At 48.0% G+C, this 19864-nt stretch overlaps 1 protein-coding gene across 2 annotated transcripts in view; it reads right to left on the bottom strand.

Annotated features, from left to right (window-relative positions):
* The window catches only part of SLC25A42 (solute carrier family 25 member 42), a 41245-nt gene extending 25219 nt beyond the window's left edge, over window positions 1-16026 (bottom strand). The window contains exon 1 of one of the 2 annotated variants that reach the window (XM_053586567.1): window positions 15801-16026. The gene's annotated coding sequence lies outside the window, so the exon portion shown is untranslated. The remainder of the gene's footprint in view (window positions 1-15800) is intronic. The other variant, XM_053586565.1, reaches the window with a different exon arrangement.
* Window positions 16027-19864: the final 3838 nt, after the last annotated feature.

Here is a 19864-nt window from a genome sequence, read left to right as displayed (position 1 = left end):
AGAGTGAGTATGGGTGTGCAGCTCCAGGGAGGTGGGGGTCACTCTGGGCTGACAAGAAGGGAGGAGTGAGGCAGGGAGGCCAGAGAGAACACTCATGTGGCCCACACAGTGCGATTTGAATGAGAGGTAGAAGGGACTCAGGAGTTCTGCCTGAGACTTAGGGCTGGTGAGGCCATTTCCTAGGACAGAGAGGCTTGGACAGGTTGGGAGAGGAAGGCCCAGTTTCCATAGCCCTACTTCTAGTGGTATTCTCATCTCTGTGGCTATAAAGGATGGGTGGTCTTTGCTCACTAGCCCCCATCCCAGCTTTCCAATAAGAAAGGTGATTAGAACTTACAGTACCACCCAGTGGTCCCAGCACACTGCCAGGGATGCTATGAGGACAAAATGTGGAACATACTTAAGTTTAATTGAAAACAGAACTGGCCTGTTAGCACTGAAACATAGATTTTACTGTTCAGGTGTCACTTCCCCTCATTCTTCATCACTCGCTGCCAGGCTGGTCATACTGGTCATCCCTGTGATTACTTATAAGTCCAGTGGGAAGAAAATCATACTCTGGCCACTTAGGCCATCCTACAGAAATGACAAATGCCCTGTCTCATCAACAGGACCCTGAGTCCCCTGAGCTTAGTCGAAGGGAAGGGAGGAAGAGGAAGCTATCCTTGTGTCCTTGTGAGTGAGATTCCCCTTCTTAACTGCCCTCCCCCCACTTCCTGTCTAGTGAGTAGGGGTGGGGTCATGTCAGTCCCTGAACTATGACTCCTAGGGCAGAGGCAGTGACCCCTTGCCCTTGGTCACCTGCCAAGGAAGCATCTTTCTGTGTAATCTCAAGGCAAGCGCACAGTTCAAGCACTATGCCTTTACCATGTAAAGTATCCCAGTTTCCAGGGACCTTGGTTTCCTCATCTGTGAGCTGGTCTCACTGTCTCACCTCAGGGCTGTGGAGCCTATACATGCAGAACACATGTTCTCTTCCTGACTCCATCCTGCCAAGAATCTGCCTAAAGCCTACCAAAGCAAGGACATGGAGAAACGGGCACACTTAGATGCTAGAAATCTCAAATGGGACAGCTGTTGTGGAAATCAGTTTGGAGGTTCCTTAACAAGTAAAATAGGGGGCGGTACCTGTGGCTCAGTGAGTAGGGCGCCAGCCCCATATACTGAGGGTGGTGGGTTTGAACCCGGACCGGGCCAAACTGCAACAACAACAAAAAATAGCTGGGTGCTGTGGCAGGCGCTCATAGTCCCAGCTATTCGGGAGGCCGAGGCAAGAGAATCATGTAAGCCCAAGAGCTGGAGGTTGCAGTGAGCTGTGACGCCACAGCACTCTACCAAGGGTGACAAAGTGAGACTCTGTCTCTAGGAAAAAAGAAAAAAAAAAAAAAAACCCAAGTAAAATAGGAAGCTGCCATTAGGACTCAGGAATTCCACTCCTGGGGGATATATCTAAAAGGTCCATACAAAACTTGTACATGAATGTTTATAGCAGCAGACCAAAAGTTGATGCAACCCAACTGCCTGTCAACAGATGAATGGATATACAAAAAGTCCACATAATGGGATATTATTTAGCTATAAAAAGGAAGGAAGACTAGCCATGGTGGCTCATACCTATAATCCTAGTACTTTGGGAGGCTGAGGCAGGAGGATTGCTTGAGGCCAGGAGGTCGAGACCAGCCTCAGCAATAGTGAGAACCTATCTCTACAAAAAATAGAAATATTAGCTGGTCATGGTGGTGCATGCCTGTACTCCCAGCTATGTGGGAGGCTTAGGCAGGAAGATCACTTGAGCCCAGGAGTTTAAAGTTGTTGTGAGCTATGATCATACCATTGCACTCTAGTGCTCTAGCCCATGTGACAAAGTGAAACCTTGTCTCAAAAAAAGAAAAAAAAAAGAAAGAAAAGAAAAATAAAAATGAAGCACTAACACCTGCTACAATGTGAATAAGCCTAGAAAATATGATACATAGTGAAAGAAGCCAGTCACAAAAGGCCAGCTGTAACAATAGTGTATGACTCCATTTATATGAAATGTCCAGAATAGGCAAATTCACATAGACAGAAAGCAAATTAGTGGCTGCAGGTGCTGGGGGAGGGGGACGGGGAAATGATGGCTAATGGGGATGGGGGCTTCTTTGGGGTGAAAATGTTCTGGAAATAGAGGTAGTGGTTGTACAACCTTGTGTTATACTAAATGCTACTGAATTTTCACTTTAAAACAATTACAATGCTCTGTCACCTGGGCTAGAATGCAGCACCATTATTACAGCTCACCTCCAACTCCTGGGCTCAAGCCGTCCTCCTGCCTCAGCCTCCCAAGTAGCTGGGATTACAGGGCACGTACCACCATACCCAGCCAATATTTTCTACTTTTGGTAGAGATAGGGTCTCACTCTTGCTTATGCTGGTCTCCCAAGTCCTGACCTCAAGGGATCCTCTTGCCTCTGCCTCTCAAGAGTGCTAGGTAAAATGGTAAATTTTAAGTTAGGTGTCTTTTACCACACACACAAAAATTTGCCCAGGCTCCCAGCTGGCCCTGGGAAGCACTTCTCTGCTCCAGTGAGATGACAGGGTGGTGGGAGCCCAGCTACATTCTAGGATGATTCAAGAAAGTGTCATGACCTTGGGTTTTCCCTTTTCTCATTAACCTGAAGCCTGCCTGCTGGATTACTTTGAATCAAATTAACTGCTAGTACACAAGGAGTGATTTAAAAAAACAAAGGAAAAAAACAAAATACCTGCTGGACGCTTGTTTCTCTCCATCCTGCCAAGAATGTTTCTCTATGTAGGTGCATGTGTACTGTGTGTATATACCGTGGATATCACAAACGACCCCACATGGATGACAGTGAGCAGTGAGTGGAGGTCTGTGGGAGAGGAGGAATGTGAGCCAGGGGATGGAGGTCTGTCCTGGCATCTGGAAGGGAAGGAATACTCCAGGTAGGAAGAGCAGCAAGATAGAAGAACCCCAAGGCTGGAGTGAGTTTAGGCTGACCAGGGAAATAAAAATAGGCTGAGGCTGCAATAGGCAAGGGCAAGTTCATACTAGTTATTACAGATGGCTGTCGTAGGATCTGCTTGTGGGGAAGCACAGAGCACCCCTACCCTCCAATGCCAGCTGGTTCTTCCACCTCTGGACCTCTGTTTCTGCTCCACAACTGCTATGACTCCACTATGCCAGGTTTCCCATAAAGGCCTCTCCCTCCGGCCTGTCCACATACAGCCCTGCAGCTCAGTTCAGGTCCCCTGGGAGCTCTGGAGACCTGCTCAGCACTCTATCCGAGGGATTATCAGCACACTCTGCTGATATAACCCCAAGAACCAGCCACAGGAACACGCACATGGTGTATCTCACAATGGGACATTATATGACAATGCCACAAAAACGAACTGTTGCTGCTACATGCAGCAACAAACATCTCACACACATTAACAGTGAAGAGATAGAAGCCAGACATAAAACACTGTGTACCAACGGTTCTGCTGACATCAGATTCAAGTGCAGTAAACAAAATGTGGTGTATATATTCAAATTCTGACACCTGCTACCAAAGATAGGGTGAACCTTGAGGACATTATGCTAAGTGAAATAAGCCAATCACATAGGACATATGATCCTACTGATATGAGTAGTCAAATTCATGGAGATATCCCCTGGTGTTGCCAGGGGATGGGGGAGGGAGAATAGGGAGTTAGTGTTTAATGGGGACAGAGGTTCACTTCTGTAAGATCAAAGGGTTCTGGAGATGGAGCATGCCCATAGTTGCATAACAGTGTGAATGCACTCAATGCCACTGAACCAAACACTTAAAAATGGCTAAAATGGCTACATTTTGTTACATGTATTTTATCACAATTTAAGTAGGAAACACATCTGTGGTCATCTCTGGGGAGGTACATCAGGGAAGGGGCATGAAGGAGTCAACTGAGGGCTTGAAACCTCTGTGTCTTAATCTGATTACATAGATGAATACAGATGTAACAATTCACTGAGCTGTACACTTAGGATTTACCCACTTTACTGTATATGAGTTATGCCTCATAAAAAATGTTTAAACAGGCTGGGTGTGGTGGCTCATGCCTTTATCTCAGTACTTTGGTAGGCTGAGGAGAATCACTTGACACCAGGAGTTTGAGATCAGCCTGAGCAACATAATAGGATTCCATCTCTACAAAAAATAGTTTGAACAGTGAAAATAAAATAAAACTAAACAAAAAAACCAAGCCTAGTTCCTCCCAGGCCAACTGACATAGCCTAGGGGTGGGCTAGGCATTTTATTCCTAATTTCCAGGGGGCTGGAATGAATGGGATTCAGGAAGTGGACACAATTATTGTTCACCTTCTTCCCCAGCTGTGGAGAACACCTACTGATTATTTTAGCAATTGAATAAAAGTCCTGAAGACATTTAAGCTCCTGAAGGCAGTCCACAAGCACAATGGTCCCCTTCTGAAGAACAGATCCTGAGAAACCATATTCTCGGTACAACAGAGAAAGTGGGGCTGACCCTCCCCTGGACATTAGAGGAGTGGACCCAAAGACCCAGGACTTTGGAGGGAATCACAGAGCCAGAAAAGTCCTCTCTTCCTCGGGGGAGGGGAAATGGGTAGGTTGTGAGGTTCCAGGGTAGAGGTGACACAGAACTACAGGTAGAGCAAGGCTGGGAGGGTCTGGAAAACAATGATGCTGGAAGCACCTGGACTTTGCTGTCATGGAGCCACAGTAGCACCTCTCCAGGTCAACCAGTGTGGATTGGGTTTCTGCCACTTGCATCTCCCAGAGTCCTGACTCTGCCCTGCTGGGGTTCCTATTTCTCTTTAGCCCTGTGTTGTAATTCCAACCACCCTGACTGTCCTGTGGCCCCAGAAGGCCCGGACTTGCTGCATTCTCTCTGGGTACCTTTCACAGCACCTAGGATGTTGGCACTTTCTGAACTGGAATTTGGGTACAAGGGAGGGAACCACCCTTGCTTGTGTTAGGGGGAGAACCAGAGACCAGCCCCAGATAACAGAAGTTTACCTTTTCACATGCTAGTTCTGTTCAGGTAATCTTTCTACTCATCAAACAAAAACCAAAGCAAGGTGGGGCAGTGGAGATGGTGAATGTGACCTTAACTAAACAGCATTATCCAGGAGACACGAACCCAGGACATGGGATCTTAGGTAACCCTTGATTCCACCACCTCTGGCATAAAAGCCTCCAGACCAACAGGAACACTGGTTCTAGGGCAGGAAAATGCTGCTTCTTGCTTTTTTTTTTTTTGAGACAGAGTCTCACTATATCACCCTTGGTAGAGTGCCATAGCGTCACAGCTCACAGCAACCTCAAACTCTTGGGCATAAGCAATTCTCTTGTCTCACCCTCCCAAGTAGCTGGGACTACACCAGGTTATTTTTTGTTGTGGTTGTCGTTGTTCAGCTGGCCTGGGCGGGGATCGAGTCCGCCACCCTCAGTGTATGTGGCTGGCGCCGTAACCACTGTGTTACGGGCACTGAGCCTGCTTCTTGCTTTGAATGGCATGATTTCAAGTCCAGAGTGCTCCTCAAGCATCCTATAAATTCCTGTGCTCAGGCTTCCATCCATCCATACACACACTTGCATGCACATGTGCCCAGCTCGCTTGGGAGCTCCCCAACCAGCTCTGAGACAGGACCACCACTCGTGCTGGTGTGTGGTGGGGGCACTGCACAGCCACCAACTCTACCCTGGGGGACTGGAAAATGTTTCCACTAACAGAGGGGCAGTTTCTCAGTGGATGGAGTTTATAAGCAGCTGTGAAATGGATCTGTAATCAGTTGGTAAACAGAAGCCAATTAACTTCCTATCTGCCGGTCAATAAAGACTGTTTTCTTTTCTAGTTAATAGGCATTAAATTCTGCCTACGGATCTGGGCACATCTTACATAAGGGTAGTTCCCTGTTAGCCCTGACAAGACTGGCTGCTATGCACATGGGGGGTTTCTTCCTGCTGCATTTGCTTCTGTGTGCCTTTCAGACAAACTTTGGTTACTGCAACTGTCTGTGGGTTAAACACACAGACATTCACATCCTGAAAGATCCATAAAACATACGGTCAATCACTGTCCTTTATCCTTGCAGACAGTGCTATCCACCCTAGTCACCAAAGGTGCTTAGATGTGATCTAAAACAAACCATGGGGCTGGGCATGGTGGCTCATGCCTGTAACCCTAACACTAAGGGAGGCGAAGGTGGGTGGACTGCTTAAGCTCACAAGTTCAAGATCAGCCTGAGCAAGAGTGAGACTCCATCTCTACTACAAATAGAAAAACTAGCCAGGCGTAGTGGCGCACACCTACAGACTCAGGTACTTGGGAGGCTCAGGCAAGAGGATTACTCAAGCCCAAGAGTTTGAGATTGCTGGGTGGCACCTGTGGCTCAGTTGCTAAGGCGCCGACCCCACCATATACGGAGGGTGGCGGGTTCAAACCCGGCCCCAGCCGAACTGCAAACAAAAAATAGCCGGGTGTTGTGGTGGGCGCCTGTAGCCTACCGAGGGCCATAAAGTGAAACTCTGTCTCTACCAAAAAAAAAAAAAAAGTTTGAGATTGCTGTGAGCTATGATACTATGGCCCTCTACCCAGGGCAACAGAGTAAGACTGTGTCTCAAAAACAAAAACAACAATAAAAAAATAAAACAAACCATGGCATTGAATGGCGCTCACATCCCTCCACTAAGAGGGCGTACCTCAATAACCTCACTCCAGAAGTGCTATGTTCTTGTCACACAGAGCCCAGATCAGCATTCTGCACATGGCTGGCCTTCAATAGTTGTTTGTTGGATAAGTGAATGAATTCCCTGGACATGCCAAGTTGTGTTTTGGCGGTACTCCCCATGTTAGCAAACTCCTCTGCATCCTTTAAAGCCCATCTGATATATCCTGGCCTTACCTCACCTGAAGTTAGCTGCTCTGCCCTGAGTACTCTATATTTCCCTGCTGCACTGTGAGAAGTCACTTCTTACTTGCCTACCTCACTAGGCTGAGGGTCCCTGGAAGGCAAAGGGGGTCGAATTCAGTGTCCATGTCCAGTAAGAAGCCAGAGGTATGATACCTGCAGACAAATGCTTTTGCCTTTTGCTGTCCCATCTTCCTGTCCTTCAGGGATCCTTCCCACAGAAACAAGAAGGCATCTTTTCAGTCACTCTGTGCTCCCTGCCATGCCACAACACTGTTGTGGGAAGACAGGGTCCAGCATATGACCTTAGATGTGACCCTAAACCTCCCTGAGCCTCAGTTTCTTTATTTGTCCCTAGTGACAAGTGTTGGTAAATATCCTTCTCCTTCACAAGGAATCAGATGGGACTGGAATGAATCTCATTTAACACTACCCAGCCTTACTGAGGGGACCTTTGAGATGTTTCTGTACCCCTTCTCCAGTTGCCTGCTTTCACCACCTAAAGCCCCTCATTCGTCCTGTGTCCCTGATCATCCATCCCTCACCCCTCCACTCTCCTGGTTCATCTTCCCAAAATGTGAAATAAAAACTTGGGTGGTGTGATCAAAGAATGATCACATAAGAGTACCTCCTTCTCACCAAGCATGCCACCAATGCCATCACTGGCATTCAATACAAGGGCCAGTCCAAACTTTGACTCTGACATTCAAGGTTCACTAATATCTGGCTCTGACCCACAAGGTCTGGGCAAATGGTGCTGCTTAAAGCCCCCAAACATATGCCTGCCTTGCCTCACAGCCTTCCTTCTCTTGTCTGGGATACCTGCTGACCCCAAACTGACACATTCTTCAAGGCCTGGTTCTAATGTGCCCTCTCCGCAGCCTGAGGCTGCCCCATTTTTTGAACTAAACCTTGCTAAGGGCTTGATAGCAAAAGTTTGTGTCCACCAATCATGCTAGAAGTGGGGTGTGCCACCTCATCTCCTTACCCTTCCATAGGGGGCCTATGAAGAGACAACACTACAAAAGAAATGACTTGCCCACAGCAGAAGAGGGCCAGGGTTTTGCTTGTTTCCCCTAGAGGTGAGCCATTCTTCCAGGTGTTTCTACCGTTTCCCCGAAAATAAGACAGTGTCTTTTATTTTAAGGTGTGCTCCCAAAGATGTGCTAGGTCTTATTTTCGAGGATGTCTTATTTTCGGGGAAACAGGGTAGGAGCAGCTGCCCTAGCAATGTCCAGGGACATTAGTGCAGGACTTTTGAGCCCTACTGTGGACTAAGTCAGGACTACCAGAAGGTGAGGTTTGGGAATCTGCCCTTTAGGCAGTATGAGGAAGAGGCTTGCTGCTGAGGGATCTTGGGCTAATGTGGCTATAATTCAGACTTGAGTTCACTTTTTTGACTCATCTCAAGGCAAAGGCGCATAGCCTGGAGATGGAGCAATGGCTTTGACATCTGTCAGGAGCTTTGCTCTGTGCTGGGACATTTTATCTTAGAAGCTTCACAAGTGCCTATCAGGGAGGTCTCCATCAAACGCTCTGAGCTCAGGTCTGCTGACTGTGCATTGCCCACAGCTACCCTGGTGTGAGCTCCTCTCCTCTGTGGGTTTTGCACCAGCACTGTTAACCGGGGCCTTGAAATCCCTCTGTGTTCCCCAGCCCCACAACTTCCTCTCAGGTCCCATGGTATGTCTTCTGTTCAAAATGCTCTGCTGTCTAGTTAACTCCTCATTAGCCCCAGATCCCCTGGAGCCTCCCTCAGCCCTCTGAATTAGACTGCAGCACCCCAGCGTTTTCTCAGGAGTGACCACGACAGTACACTTGGTGATAATCTGATGTGTATATCCCCCACTTTTCTGTGCCCCAGTGTAAACAGAAGGATAATTACAGGACCAAGCTCACAGCCCTAAAAGCAGGTGCCAAGGGGTAGTAGAAAGCAAAACTAAGATGTGCACAGTCAGTAATCCAGGTCATGGCTTGCTCTAAGCAGGTGCCTTTGCCTTCCAACATAGAATCAGATGAATGATCGAGCCCACAGGATGCCCACATGGCCATCTATAGGGGCTGAGAAACATGCTCCCACCCCAATGGCTTCTTCTTCTTGAAACAAGAGAGGCATCTGGAAGATGAGCATATCCCTGAATAAAGTTATGACAGAAATGCCGGAATAGCAAGTGAAGGGGCTGAATCATGTCCTCCCAAATTCATGTCTACTTGGAACCTCAGAATATGGCCTTATTTTTAAATAGACAGATATAATAAGTTGAGGATCTTGGGGTACGGTCATCTTGAGATTAGGGTGGGTCCTAAATCCAGTGACTAGCATCCTTATAAGAAGAGAAGAGCTAAGTGTGTTGGTGCACGTCTGTAGTACCAGCTACAGAGGAGAGGCTGGGGTGGGAGAATCACTTGAGCACAGTTCAAAACTGTAGGGTACTATGATTTTGTCTGTGAACAGCCACTACTCTCCAGCCTGGGTGATATTGCAAGACCCTGTCTCTGACCAAAGAAATAAAAAAATAAAAGAGGACAACAGGGAGGAGGCCATGCAAATAGGAAGGCAGAGCTTGGAATGATGCAGCCAAGTAACACCAAAGATGCTGGCACCACCAGAATCCCAGAGGGGCACGAAATGGATCCTCCCCTAGAGCTTCAGAAGGAATCAGCCTTACTGACACCTCAATTTTGGACTTTAGGCCTCCATACCAAGAATAAATTTTTTGTTTTTAAAACTATCTGGGTCTTGGTAACTTATTATGGCAGCCATAGGAAATAAATACAGAAGTAATCTGAGACCAAGCCTCTGTGTGTTAGCCTGTCCCTTGGCTAGTGACTTGCTCAGGGCCTTGAGGCTACTGGTCTCCTCACAGGACTACACAGGCTATCTTTTTTTTTTTTTTTTTTTGAGACAGAGCCTCAAGCTGTTACCCTGGGTAGAGTGCTGTGGCATCACAGCTCACGGTAACCTCCAACTCCTGGGCTCAAGTGATTCTCCTGCCTCCACCTCAGGCACCTGCCACAACGCCCAGCTATTTTTTTTTTTTTTAATTTCAGTTTGCTTGTTCATTCTTCTTTGTTTGAAGTACTCCTTTTTTGTTGATTTTCTTCTTCCTCTGGCGGTGCTGGCTGTTTTTGATGTTAGTAGAGACGGGGTCTTACTCTGGCTCACTGCTGCTCATACTGGTCTTGAACCTATGAGCTCAGACAATCCACCCGCCTCGGCCTCCCACAGCACTGGGACTACGCCACCACGCCCGGCCCCAGCTATTATTTGGTTGCAGCCGTCATTGTTGTTTGGCAGTCCTGGGCTGGATTAGAACCTGCCAGCTCAGGTGTATGTGGCTGGTACCTTAGCTGCTTGAGTCACAGGTGCCAAGCCTGCACAGGCTAGCTTCTTGGCAGAATCTTTAGTAAAAGTCTGGCTTCTTTTTTTTTTTTTTTTTGCAGTTTTTGGCCAGGGCTGGGGTTTGAACCCTCCGGCATATGGGGCCACCACTCTACCCCTTTGAGCCACAGGCGCTGCCCGAAAGTCTGGCTTCTGCAGAACTCTCTTGAGCCCCTGGAATCTGAGCACTTGGCCCAAGACAGTTGCAGCAAAGGTGCTCGGTGAAGAAAACAAATGTTGATGAGCTTATTTTTAAAATAGCACAGTGACTAGGGTGGGGCTTCTGGGGGACAATGTTCTACTTCTTGAGCTGTGTGTTAGTTTTATTATTCTTTTTTTTTTTTTTTGTAGAGACAGGGTCTCACTTTATGGCCCTCGGTAGAGGGCCGTGGCCTCACACAGCTCACAGCAACCTCCAACTCCTGGGCTTAGGCGATTCTCTTGCCTCAGCCTCCCGAGCAGCTGGGACTACAGGCACCTGCCACAACGCCCGGCTATTTTTTGGTTGCAGTTTGGCTGGGGCGGGGTTTGAACCCGTCACCCTTGGTATATGGGGCCGGTGCCCTACCGACTGAGCCTCAGGCGCTGCCTTTATATCTTCTTTCTTTTCATGTGTACATGCTATACTTTTTATGAAGAAGTATTTGATACTTAAAGTAAAAAATACAGGCTGGGCTCAGTGGCTCACACCTGTAACCTAGTATTCTGGGAGGCCTGCATTGCTTGAGCTCAGGAGTTTGAGATCACTCTGACATTAATGAGATCCCCATTTCTACTAAAAATAGAAAAAAAAAAAAAACACTAGCTGGGCATTGTGGTGCAGGCTACTCAGGAGGCTGAGGCAAGAAGATCACTTGAGCAGGTGAGTTGAGATTACTGTGAGCTATGATGCCATGGCACTCTATGCAGGGCAACAGAGTAAGACTCTGTCTTGAACAAAAAAAAAAAAAAAAAGAAACGAAACAGAAAAATTAGCTGGGTGTCATGCATGTCTACAATCTCAGCGACTTGGGAGGCTGAGGCAGGAATATTGATTGCTTGAGCCCAGGAGTTTGAGATTGCAGTGAGATATGATGATCCTACTGCACTGTAGCCATGGTAAAAGAGCAACAGTCTGTCTATTTCTTTCTTTCTTTCTTTTTTTTTTTGCAGTTTGGCCAGGGCTGGGTTCGAACCTGCCACCCTCAGTATATGGAGTTGGTGCCTTACTCACTGAGCCACAGGCACCACCCAACACTCTGTCTAAAACAAAAACAAAAACAAGTAAATGACAACAACGACAAAATAAACCTCTCCAAATGTCTCACTGCCAAAATAGAAGAGACAGTGAAAAAACCAGATGACAGGTGGGAAGCAGCCTGACCCAAGTATGACGACACCCTCCATCTGGCACAATTAGTGGGAAACCGCAGACAGCTGGAGAGATGCTCAAAACAGTTTCCCAAACAGATTTAACATCTGGCTTGTCTCAATCTCTTATGATACCCTCATCTTTCTTTGCCTAGATCCAAGTGGAAAAAAAAAAAAATCAGCAACAGCTAAATACTTCTTTTAGCTAGCTGTTCTTGTCAAGGTATCTTGTGCCAAAATTTCAGCACCACTACTGCTCCCTGCCACAAGGGTGAGCTTTGCAGAGGAGGAACTCAAATATTTCTTGAACTTTAGTCTAACTGTGGAAGAGAAACAAGTCTAATGTTTAATTCCTAACCCATTAGCCAGAACTCCCAGGGGTAGAAAGCACAGAAGTGATATTCAAAAGGATCTCTTGTGCCTTTTTTTTTTTTTTTTTTTGAGACAGAGTCTTACTGTCACCCTCGGTAGAGTGCCGTGGCGTCACAGCTTACAGCAACCTCAAACTCTTGGGCTTAAGTGATTTTCTTGCCTCAGCCTCCCAAGTAGCTGGGACTACAGGTGCCTGCCACACTGCCTGGCTTTTTGGTTGTAGTTGTCTTTGTTGTTTGGCAGGTCTGGGCTGGGTTCGAACTGGCCAGCTCTGGTATATGTGGCTGGCACCCTAGCCCTGGGCTACAGGTGCTGAGCCCTTTTCTGCCATTTTTAATGTATCAGACAGATCAGGGGACAAACAGGCTTTCCAATTTCACAGCTGAGAGAGGAGGAGGGATGTTAACCATTTCAAAGGACATGCTTTTTGACCTGACCACTTCTAGAAAGTCTCTGCAGTTAGATATAAACTCCATGAAGACAGGGAAGTTTTGAAGTGTATGGGCACAGCTGGAGCTCACACATGTTCACTTGTTCACTACATATTTGGTATTTGGTGATGGACGAATCTGTCTATTCACAGCAACTCTGTTTATCAAAGTAAAATATGGGTGACAGCTTAAATAGCCATCAGTAGGGAACTAGCCATAGAATCCATGTCTGTTCAATAAAGTCCATTGAGGCTTGGTGCCTGTGGCTCAAGTGGCTAAGGTGCCAGCCACATACATCTGAGCTGGCGGGTTCGAATCCAGCCCTGGCCCACCAAACAACAATGACGTCTGCAACCAAAAAATAGCCGGACGTTGTGGCAGGTGCCTGTAGTCCCAGCTACTTGGGACGCAGAGGCAGGAGAATCGCTTAAGTCCAGGAGTTGGAGGTTGCTGTGAACTATGATGCCATGGCACTCTACCCAGGGCAATAGCTTGAGGCTGTCTCAAAAAAAAAAAATAATAAAATAAAATAAAGTCCATTGGAAATTTACCAGTGGTTTAAAAGGAGTAGGGAATATACACTTGCCCTCTCCATTGCCCGAGTCATAAGCTACCTCTGGAAAGAAACACAAGAAATTATTAACAGCAAGTCCATCTGGAGAGGATGGGGTGCATGCCTGGCTTTTACGTATGCCCTTTTGTATTGTTAAAGGGTTTTTTTTTTTTTGTAGAGACAGAGTCTCACTTTATGGCCCTCGATAGAGTGCCGGGGCCTCACACAGCTCACAGCAACCTCCAACTCCTGGGCTTAAGCAATTCTCTTGCCTCAGCCTCCGGAGTAGCTGGGACTACAGGCGCCCGCCACAACGCCCAGCTATTTTTTGGTTGCAGTTCAGCCGGGGCCGGGTTTGAACCCACCACCCTCGGCATATGGGGCCAGCGCCTTACCGACTGAGCTACAGGCACCGCCCTGTTAAAGGGTTTTTTAAACTATATACATTAACTACCTTGTCAAAGTTTATACATAGGATGCCAACAAAATGTATACATATTTTATTTTTTTTTTTTTTTGTAGAGACAGAGTCTCACTTTATGGCCCTCGGTAGAGTGCCGTGGCCTCACACAGCTCACAGCAACCTCCAACTCCTGGGCTTAGGCGATTCTTCTGTCTCAGCCTCCCGAGTAGCTGGGACTACAGGCGCCCGCCACAACGCCCGGCTATTTTTTTGGTTGCAGTTAGGCCGGGGCCGGGTTTGAACCCGCCACCCTCGGTATATGGGGCCGGCACCTTACCGACTGAGCCACAGGCGCCGCCCAATGTATACATATTTTAAGCAAGGAAAACAATATGTTAAAATTGTAATAAAAAATAAAATTGTAATAGTCAATGCATACAGATAACATTTGTTATCTTGTATATTGTATCTTGTATCTCTTATAATTGCAGAAGTCAAAAGTGACTTGAGTATTACAGTTTTAGTAGTTCTTTTCCTTTCTTAAAATGTGTATACGTTGACACTCTGTGTCTATATGTACACACACAATATATGTATATATAAAAATGTATATAAGTGCATATATGTATGACATACACCTAATGTACACACAAATATACATACATGCTCATATATGTTTTAAACAACCCCTCCGAAGTTGGACAAAAAACCCCAATGGCTTCAGTTTCCAGAGGAGAAGCTGAAGGTGACATGACCCTCTGGAACATTCTGGCATCATCTTTGAAGAAAGAGATGGGGGTGGGGTCTGAGAGGTGCTATACAAGCCTTATAGGAAATGGCACATTGTTGCCTTTCAACAACAAAGCCACCAGCCTCTCAAGCTGCACACATGTAAATTGGACTCAAGGAAGCTTGAAAAGTTCCAGAAGAATCGTTATTCACTGTGCCACTCCAGGCTCCAGTTTTGCATATTAGCTTTAAGAAGCTGAAACATTAGCTTGTCTTACTTGGAAGACTGTTTCCTTGTTCTCTCTGGCAGTTTCAAAGGCCCAAGGAACTCTCAGAGAGGAGCCCCAGTTTGCAGGAGCCTTAAGGTGGGGCCCTGGCAATTCCCTTCCAGACACTCTGGCTAGAGGCAGCCCAGATGTTGATCTCCCTTCTCTGGGAGCACCTCCACCTCCATCCTGACCCAGGTCTCCAGATTTGGGCTCATCATTGTCACTGTTCCATCTAGCTAAGCCTTTCTGGACCCAGTCAAAGTCATGACTCCTCAGAACAGTCTTGAGGGATGGAGTGTGATTTCCTTCCCTGGCCAATCTCTCAGGGGTAAACATAACAGATGGGCAAAAATGGGGCAGGTCCACAAAGGAGGGTCAGCAGTGCCCAGGAAAGGGTGGGCTCTGTTTCTAGCATTCAAGTGGCTTTAGGTTTGTTGGTGGTAAAATGGAGACAATTCTGGGTTTGTCTGGCTGATGGGATTATTCTAAGGTCTGGAAATCAATTTATAGACTGTTAAGCATTGTTAGAAATTAAAAAAAAATAGAACACTTGAAGGTGGGCTTTCGTTTGAGGAGGGGAAGGTACAGTGATCCTAAGGTACCAAGGCTTGGGTGAATGTTGCAGGACCTGGGGGATGTGGGAGGATCATTACAGAGGGAGCACAAGCACAGCGGGCACGTGTAAGAAAGCACAAGGTGGGAGGGAGAGGGAGAGAGAAAGGGTGTGAGGCTGCCAGAAGCATAGGGCAGGTTATAGAGGGGAAGTACCTGAAGGAACTGCCCCAAATTGCTGAAGGGGGGGTGGGTAGGGTAGGGTGGGAGACAGACCAAATCCAGACATGTGGAAGCTTGGTGAGGGAACTGGTCTAGGTGGGATTGTGAGATTGGGGGACAGGCAGGAGTAAGAAGTCATGGACTCAGGTGTGGATGTGGGGGTGCAGGCCCTGTAGTGTGTGTGGAGGGTCATCGACAAGGACAAACTCAGGTGATGTGAGTCGTGTCCATGAGTGGGGGAGCGGTGTCAGGAGTGTGAGGAGGATGTATGACCCAACTGTGTGGGGCGCAAGAGGACACGGCCCTGGGGTGTATGTGGGGATGTCAGAGAGAAGTCGCAGGTGTCAACGAGAAGGGATGTAGTGTCGGCGGTGCGTGGACTGTAGGTGAGGAGTCTCAGGCTTGGCAACAGAGCCCCCAAGGGGCAACAGACTTGGAGTGTGGGGGTCACAAGGGTCTTTAACCTCTCCCTGCCCCCGCGACGCTGCAGTCACTCCCCACTTCGTCCGCACCCAACCTCGGGGCCCATGACAGGACCCATGCCTTGCTTACTTCTGCCCGACGAACGCGGATCCCCGACGCCTGCGCCACCCCGCGCCCCCCCTCCCCGCGCCCCCTCACCGGCCCGGACGTGTCGCCGCTGCCGCCGCCGCCGCCACCTCCAGACGCCACGGCCCCGCCTCGCGCACCCCAAGAGCGCGCCACGGGAGAGGTCTACGGCACGCCTCGATTGGCTGCTCCCTGACCAATTAGCGTTGACGGCTGCAGTGATTGGAAAGTATTAAGTAGACGGACATCCCCTAAAGGCAACCGCTAACGGGTAGAGGCGGAGCTACTAGGAGAGGCCCTCAGTTTCTTGGTGGTCTGGCAGGGTGCTAGGTGCTGGGAGTCTAGCATGAAGGTAGGCGAGAATTGGAGACTCACCAGAAAACAGGCAGATCTTCTGGCCAATCGTTGCGGAGAAAGGGCGGGGCTACGAGGAAACTGGCGCTACTGGTGGGATAGAGGCAAGAGAAATGAGGGCGTATCCTAGAGGACGACAGAGATTGGCTAAGAAGCTGAAACGGACAGGCCCCCGAGCCAGTCGCAGCAATCGTGGGCGGTGCACCCCGGGAGGGCTGGAAAGTGCAAGGTGCAGTTTGGCCTGGAGCATAGTTGCCAGAGGTGGCCTTGGACGCCTGATGCAGGGTTCCCTGAGATCTCTACCTAAGTCTGCCCTCTGGCCATCCAGGGCAGAAGCAGCTGTGAACTTGGACTATCGCGGCTTAAGGACTCTACGATAATTTTCCATCTTCTTACTCCACACTAATCCCTTGCAAATGACACACACAGAGAGGGTAGAGGCTTGCTGGATGGAGGTCGCTCATGGCTGCCCTCTGCTTCTCTGGGTGATATGAAGATGTGGAAATAAGAGGCGGAATCCTACTCAAACGCGCTGTGTGATTTTTTTGAGTTTCTGACATTCTCTGAATCCCACCTTTCTCCATGGCGGAATCCAGTGACATCCCCATTGGGCCTCCTCTCTGCTAAACTTTTTGTGAATTAACTGAACCCTAACCTCAATCCTAAGAGGTCAAAGCAGTCCTTGGCTCTTTTTTTCAGAAACCAGAGCACAGAGAGGTCGGGCTTCTTGCCTAAGGTTACACAGCACTTCATACTAAATCAGCATATGAATCTAGAGCAGCCCTGCTTTTTGGAAAAGGAGTGTCAGAGAACAGCCACTGGGGGCTTGATTGACTTGGGTTTGAATCCTTGTCCAGTTATTGGCCCAGTGCTCTTGGGAAGAGCACTTATGAGCCTCAACCTCCTCATTTGAAAAATGGAAAGAGTTATTCCTACATCTTATCTTTCCTCTTTAGGGCTGCTCCTCTGGGAGAATTTACATCCCACCTCTCACTTTAATCTTCTTGTGAAAGTGTTTGACCCTTGGCAGGTCACATCTGGGCTTTGAGCCTCAGTTTCTTTGTGAAGTGCCTTCATGAGATAGCTTTTTCAAGCAGATGCCAGCAGTTTAGAGAGACACCTGCTGTCCTGTGGGTGGTGGTGTCACTGGCACCTCCCCTGAGCTCACCCTATTCTGACTCTCCCTTTTCTTCAGGGTGGAGAGGGTTACAAACAGTCCCACAAATTGGCTCTTATTTCCTTTAGGTGTGGCCTAGGCTGGGGGAGATCAAATTCAGAACCAGGGAATTCTGGGAGGGAGGTTGAGACAGACATTAACAAGGGCTTACATTTCAGAGCTGTGGAAAGCCCCTGCTAAATCTTGGATGCACAAGATTTCAAACAGTGAGGACACACACGCGCCTCCTAAGTCACTAGTCCAAGGCCACCATCAGACTACTGATAACTCCCACCTGTGGTTTGCTTTACTGCAATTTCCAGTACCTGGCTCCATTCTGCCCTCCAGAGAAGAGGAGGAGGCTGAGGTCTGTTAATACTAACTGTGTACAGTCAGGGGTCTCTGAGACCCTCAAGCTATCCAATCTACCCAGTCTGGTCACTCAACAGAACTACCAAGTTCAGCAGAGTTGAAGTGAAAGTAAGATAAGGAGAAGCATAGACTCAGCACCTGTGGCTCAAGCCGCTAAGGCACCAGCCACATACACCTTAGCTGGTGGGTTCAAATCCAGCCCAGCCTGCCAAACAACAATGACGGCTGCAGCCAAAAAATACCCAGGCCTTGTGGCAGGCGCCTGTAGTCCCAGCTATTTGGGAGGCAGAGGAGGCAGGAGAATCGCTTGAGCCCAAGAGTTGGAGGTTGCTGTGAGCTGTGATGCCAAGGCACTCTACCCAGGGGGACAGCTTGAGGCTGTCTCAATAAAAAAAAAAAAAAAGGAGAAACATAAATAAAGCAGCTGGGACTTCAATGTAGCAGAGGAAAAAAAGCACAATTTATTTGAAATGAAGCATAAACTCTCCCAGAGAGATTTGAAGAGTCCTCCTCACAAAAGAGAGACGACACCACATAAAGGCAGTACACCAGTATAAGTATTTCATCCTAGCTCCCCCTATAATTAATCTGTAAGTTTTTCTTTTTTTTTCCTTTTTGTAGAGACAGAGTCTCACTTTGTCAACATTAGTAGAGTGCCATGATGTCACACAGCTCACAGCAACCTTCAGCTCTTGGGCTTACGTGATTCTCTTGCCTCAGCCTCCCAAGCAGCTGGGACTACAGGCGCCCACCACAAGGCCTGGCTATTTTTTTGTTGCAGTTTGGCCGGGGCTGGGTTTGAACCCGCTACCCTCGGTATATGGGGCCGGCGCCCTACTCATTGAGCCACAGGCACCGCCCAATCTGTAAGTTTTTCATTGGTTCCTTGAGGTCCTTGGGTATTCTTGTCTATTTCTTTTTTTTTTGTACAGACAGAGTCTCACTGTACCGCCCTCGGGTAGAGTGCCGTGGCATCACACGGCTCACAGCAACCTCTAACTCCTGGGCTTATGCGATTCTCTTGCCTCAGCCACCGGAGCAGCTGGGACTACAGGCGTCTTGTCTATTTCTTATTGGTATAACTTACCTTAGTTACCGTATGCCCATTGTCCTTTATGTGATAACATTATTACCTGCTATTTTTCAGATATTGTATGGTGGTGACTAGTAGTCTAGTGATGTTTGTGACATTTATTTTGTGCACTGTTCTGTAACTGTGACCATTACTCCACTTTTGTGTCACAAGCTAGAAACTGTATTTTGTGGAGAACAGGACATACTTGGTCAATTGAGTCACAAGGTTCCCCAAACTCATCGTTTGTTATAGGGCCCTTTTAAATTTTCTTATCTAGGAGTCCAGACTTCTACATCCCTGTAGCCCCTTTTTATCCCTAATCAGGTATCAGGTCCTTTTCCAGCACCATATCACAACCTCATTTCCAGGTGAAGGTGAGAGTGCCCACCTAGCAGATAAGAAAACTGAGCCTCTTGTGGAGAGTGTCTTTTGGTGAAATGACCCAAGAATGGGTTCAAATACCTGCTTCTTTTTACTTACTGGCCACAGGACCTTTAGCAAGAGACTCAAACTCCCTGCCTCAGTTTCCCGGCTGTCTCCCAGGGTTGATGGGAGCATTGACGAAACGGAAGCAGAATACTTACATGTTTTAGTCCACAGTAAGCACTTGCCAAATGTTGATGATACATATACTGTTCTTCTCTGGGCCTGTTTTCCTCTCTGTAAATAGCTCTTCATGGACATAGACCAACTATGGGCATGCGCTGCCACATCAAGAGGGAGATATCTGTGTTGGAGGCACCCACACTCCCAGTCCCCACCTGCCAGGCTCTGGGAGGGAGGTAATAAAGCTCTTGGAAGGCCCTACCATACCCTCAAGGATAGTGCCAACTAAGGCAAGGGTCAGGCAGCAGCCCAACACTGGGCTGCCTCCCTGGATGGTGCCAGAGGTGCTGGCTGGATTCTGGCTTCTGTTCATTTTTTAGCAGGCTGGTGCCAGCCAACCTCCCAAATGCCCTCCAGTGACAGTAGGCAATGCTCTTTGGCAACAGCAAATGACACCCCCACTATGTGTGCCTCATTTGAGCCCAGCTAGAGTGCATGGAATATCAGCTCTTTTATTTTGGCTCGGCTGGCCCTGGACAGGACACTGTTTCTCTGCCCTCTGGTTTCCTCTACCTCTCAGGGATCCCAGGAATCATCTGACAAGTAGGCTGGCAGGCAGACTGTGGCACAGTG

The sequence above is a fragment of the Nycticebus coucang genome, chromosome 3, assembly GCF_027406575.1.
Source record: "Nycticebus coucang isolate mNycCou1 chromosome 3, mNycCou1.pri, whole genome shotgun sequence".
In the NCBI taxonomy this organism is placed as follows: Eukaryota; Metazoa; Chordata; class Mammalia; order Primates; family Lorisidae; genus Nycticebus; species Nycticebus coucang.
Note: the sequence above shows the minus strand (reverse complement) of the source record. Positions and strands in the feature narration are given on the sequence as shown.